Below are 5789 nucleotides of genomic sequence, written 5' to 3' on the forward strand. Positions count from 1 at the left end.
CACTATGTATATTTATGTTTGTTGATAATTGATTTTGGGTTTTAAAGTGAGTTTAAGGAAGACCAGTATATAATATAGGTTGGACTCTCCTGAGATTCAATTTATTTGCTGCCATTTGGATTTCATTTTTATGGTTGAGCATACAGTTGTCCCAACATGAAATTAAAAGGCCCTCTTCCTTTAATTAATTATACTTACTGTATTCTGCACAATTATTCAGCTCATGTACCTTGAAGAGTTGGAATTAACAGTATCTCAGGGCCATAGACAAATGGTGCTCTCAGCTAAATCTGTGCTTTGGAGGAGTTCTGGAATATAGTTGTAATTGCTATTGGCTCAAATTCAAACTCCTTAATCTAGCATTCAATGGCTCCCATAATCTTTCCCTGATTTGTCTTATTGTTTCAAAAAATACCTTGTATATTCCCTGCATATGGTAGTTGCTTAATAAATCAGTTATATCTGTCCTTCTCCCTGACCTTACCTATTGTGCTTTGATTAGTCAGATGTCTCCACCCATCCTTGAAAGACTACTGAAATCCTATGCCTTTGAAAGTCTTTCTTGGGTATAGACTCTTTACACTGTCTCTCTCTTTTTATTAATTTCTTTGAGGTTAGGTACTAGATGCTGTTGTTAGTTGATAAATGTTTCACATGGGTAGATCTTCTCAACAAGCTTATGATGACAAAGTGGGCATGGACTGCATTTTGTTATAGACTTATATACCCTCTACAATTTCTGGTACAGGGGCTAAGCTTCTGAACAACACATACTAATCTATGATCAAGAGATTGATTGGCCTACTGCACCTTTGAAATTGTTTATTTGATCATTAGAGTAGAACAAAAAGATCAGCAAGAGGCAGGAGGTGGGGGAAAGGGGAATGAGATTGATCAAATTATGTTATATACATATACAAATAAGGGATAATGAATCACAGTCTCATGTATAATTATAATGCACCAAAAAAGTTAAAAAAAGATATTATTTATTTAAAGAATATAAATATCTTACCTATTATGGGGGTTTCTAAGGATGTGGGAATTACATAATAAAATATGGGTTTGAATTTCATTTGAAACTGCAATTATATTATTCTAGGAGAATAAAAGTGTACTTTTTTGGGGGGGGGCGGTTTACTTGCCTTTTAGCTATAATGGAATCAGTAAATCCCCTCCTGATTTAACATGGAATCTGTTGGTAAGTGGCTGTCAGGTTTCAAATCCAGAAAATAAAATTGGACTTTCAACTGGAGTACCTATTTTTAGCACTGCTATATTAGACATATGTTTTACTATGAACTACTCAGAACTCAACTACATCTGTAAGATGGTTGCTAACATAGAATAACCTCAAGAAATTATGGTTTTGTGTCATGAAAATATTTTTAGAACTTAAGAGTGTTTGCAAAAAGCTAGGTCAGAAAGTTAATATGGAGAAGGATTAAAGAATTTGAAATATCAAGTACCTATTAGATGATTATAGTACTTTAGGATTATAATTTGATTTTCTATGGAATATACACAGTTTTCAGATTCATTATTAAAAGTCCACTTATTCATTTAAAATAAAACCTTCTATAAGTAGCTTTTCCAGAAAAGCATTTCATAATTTTTCTTTATTATTTTACTTAGCTTTAGAGGCATAAAATGCACATATTTCAGCTTATTTTTTCAAGGAAGAACAGTCTTCTATTTGCTTTTTCCATCCAAATAAGTAACAACATTCTGAGAAAGTATATTTGCAAAGTTTCTATAAAAACATTAAATATTTTAAAGAAAAATGAAATTCAGAAACCCAGGTCAGCATATTGAAAGTGTTAGGAATTTTTTTTTTAAAGGAACTTAAATATGCTTGTGACAGCACTACATGTTTTTCTTTTTTGGTTAATTCTCAAAAATACTTTCCTTGAGAATTCACATATATACTACTTAAATGATGATAACAACACTCTGTACTTGCCTTCTTTAAAGCATTTGATTTATTGTTCTCATGGTGGGACTGGGTTGCTGATGCATTCATACACTCCTTTTGGTGAAAAATGTGATGCATTTGTGTAGCTGCTGGCAGAAGTTAGGGAGTTAGTTTGTAGCCAAGAAATAGAAGGAGCTAAATGTCCCAAACCTGTATTGTTGACCTAAATAGAAGCAGTATTTTACCATGAAGAGTTCTGTCCTAGGACTCAGAAAACTTGAATTCTAGCTATGTAAACTTCTGGATATTCGTGTATTAATTTATTGGGTTACTACTTATTGAATTAAGGGTAAGACACTGGGCTGAGTATTGGGGATATAGTCAAATTAAATATATAGAATCCCTACGCTGATATAACTTCCTGTACAGTGGTGAAGATAAACATTATTAAAATAGTTACACATATAAACTGTAACATTGTTCCTATGATAAGAACATGGAAGGAAATATACAATGCCATATAAAAGCATATAATAGGGTAATTTGATCAAGTCAGGAACGTCAGAACAGGATTCTCTGAGGAAGTGATGATTAACTAATGTCTGAAGACACAACCGTGTCACCAATCTAAGGGGTGACAATCAGGAGAGTATGGCTTTTCCACCAATGCAAAAACAAAAAAAAGCAGATCAGAATTATCATCCTGAAAAAAGATCAAAACTGAGCACTTACTCTCTCAGTAGAAGTTACTGTTATTACTGATGTTGCTTCTGTTCCAGTCATGGATTTTGTTGCTGCCACTGTCATGGGGCATCAGGTATAAATAGTGAGATAGCTTTGCAGCGGAGACACTATATGTATATGTATATATATATATATATATATATATATATATATATATATATATATATTTGTATGTGCACATTTGGGTACATACACTTATCTAATAAACACTTATCTGCTTTATTAATTCCAGTGTTTTGGACATTTGTTAAACTTATTAACTTTTTATTGAAATGATACTTATTCTAAATTTTTTGGCAAATCTGTGTTTAATTCCCATTTTCCTTTGTCCTTGCCACCCAATATTTTTCAGAGATAGCTTCCTCTCACTGTCAACTGGTGCACACTTTGTCTGTGGCCACTGCCAATAAGTGTTGTGTGTGTGTGGTGGGCGGGTAGAAGCATCATATAATGTACTCCCAAAACTCAATATATTTAAATTTCAGATGAAATGATTTTCTACTCTTTAACATTAGCAAAGATGATCAAGGGTTAACCATATCATGACTTATGAAGCAGTTATGCAAAATAAGGCTTCTAAGTATATGGATTATGGCAACTGGGTGAATAATTGACTATCTCAGGAAAAAGTAAAAATTTTAACCCAACCATACCCATAATTCATCCTTATGAAATACTAGTTCATTTCCATTCTTACAGCTTGTTATGAATGAGTATAAGAAAGCTAAGCCTAAAGCCAAAGAAATTTTTCATAAAATTCTTTCAAAGAGCGACAGGAAGGTTGACATTTCTATGATTTATTTAATGAGATACCTTCTCTCCTATGCTATATTATTGTTATTTAATATTTATCAAACATTATAACCTAGGATGAGTGGAGGAGAGAAAAAGAGCTTGTCAAGTTTTAGTTTACACGAGTTATGAGCAAAAATTTTAGTTGTAGCATTGAATCAAAGCCACTAGCCCTGCGCATTATGCCTGGAACATGGCCAGCACTAGAGGAGCCTAAATTAAGAGTGGCCAAAATCTGGGATCCAGGAACACAGGGAAGGAGTAAGCAGAGCACTGCAAAATAAAGGAAGATTTTGGCAGTGCAGAATAAAAGGAAGTCTAGATATATGCTTAATTATACTTAGGGAAGCCCAGCAATAAATTAAAAACCTAATAAGCAAGTTGCACATGTATAAAGGAAGGCCAGTAGCAGATACTTAGATATTCTGGTAGTCAGTGAACCTCATATTGGCTCTATCAGGAGATGATGGGACGGGAGATTTGGAGTTAGATTTCTATTCCTTAGAGGAACTGGTATGAAGGAATTACCCTTGAATTTTGGGAAGCTGTACTTTTAGGTGAGGGAGTTACAAGGTGTTGAGGCAAGACTTGGTTCTTGGAACTGGGATTAATAATGGAGATTGGGGACTGGGGCTGGGGCTCAGCGGTAGAGCACTCGCCTTGCACATGCGAGACTCTGGGTTCGATCCTCAGCAGCACATAAAAATAAATAAGTGAAATAAAGGTATTGTGTCCAACTACAACTAAAAAAGAAAATGGAGCTTGGGGGCAGGGGTTGTGCTCAGTGGTACAGTGCGTGCCTAGCATGTGTGAGGCACTGGGTTTGATTCTCAGTGCCACATATAAGCAAATAAATAAATAAAGATTCATCAATAACAAGTAAAAACGTCTTTTTTTTAAAAAAAAAAAAAAAGAATGGAGTTTTGACTGGAGTTGTGACTCAGTGGTAGAGAAGTTGCCTAGCATATGTGAGGCCCTGGGTTCGATTCTCAGCACCACACAAAAATGAATAAATGAAGTAAAGGTGGTGTATCCATCTACAAATTATTTTTTTTTAAAGAATGGAGCTTAATTTTAAAGAAACAATGCTGAAATATAGAAGTTCACAGAGTTAGAGCAGTTCCAGCAACAAAGCTTATTTGACATCAGAGAGTTGAGTCACTTAGAGCTTTTTTTTATTTTTCTACTTGCCTATCTTGAGATTGATCCCGGATTTGGGGATGGGATCACTGGACATAAATGTAATGTCATCGTGACATTGTGTGCTTATATTAGAATAGGAAATCAAGAAACTAAGTTTCCTATCATTATAAGTGGTACAAATTCTTTTTATTTCCATCAATCATTTGACTGAAAATTGATAGAAACATAGTTATAAAAGCTACTTTGTTAAATGAACTTCAGTTCTCTCTCTCTCTCTCTCTCTCTCTTTCTCCCACACGTACACATACACACAACACACCACTCACACCTTCACAAATATGAAGATCCACAAGGAGATCAGAGCTTACATCCTTTTGGTTTGATATACTTTTCCCCAACCCCACTCCCACAGTGACTGGTCTGAAATCCTCTCCTGGCCACTTCTTTGGGAAATAAGAGAGATGGCTTCTGCATGGTTGTTTGAGGTAAAATGTATTCTGGGTATTTCAGGGAAGATGCAGGAGGAGTAGGAAGTATCAGTTTGTTCAGGCTGATCCCTATAAAAAGTTCTTAAATAAGGGTGGAATCTATCTCTGCCTCTCTCCCACCTTACCTTTTAATAACCTTCTCTCCAAGGCAGCTCTCCCAGATTAAGGTATACTTCCTCTGTTAAACAGTAAAGCTCAAAATCCTATGGCTTCATTTTATCTTTCCAGCCTTACCATGCCTTGCTTTTCTATATTGTCCTTCCACTTTAGGCAAACAAACCTACTCAGTATTCTGTGAATAGTATCACCACATTCCTACCGCCTTGTATTTGTTTATATTATTCCCACTGCCTGAAACCACATTGTAGGTTTTCCATTATTGCCTCCTGAAACCATCCATCCTACAGCACTATATCACAGCACCTCCACTTACTGTGTGACTATAATTACTTCACTTCCAAACTTTGACTTCCTTATTTATAAAATGGAGATAATACATGCCTTTCTTTTAGGAATCATTGTGAGAATTGGATGAGATAACAAATGAAACTAACAAAATGTAGAAGTAGATCATAATCTTGGCTTTTAAAAGCTGAAACAATATGTAAGTAGCGTCACTTGTGATACTCTAGACACACGATGCCTAACATGTAGGAAATGTTCAAGTTATAGTAACTATTTCTATGATCATATCTTAAATATTCTGT

The sequence above is a fragment of the Urocitellus parryii genome, chromosome X (genome assembly GCF_045843805.1).
Source record: "Urocitellus parryii isolate mUroPar1 chromosome X, mUroPar1.hap1, whole genome shotgun sequence".
NCBI lineage: Eukaryota > Metazoa > Chordata > Mammalia > Rodentia > Sciuridae > Urocitellus > Urocitellus parryii.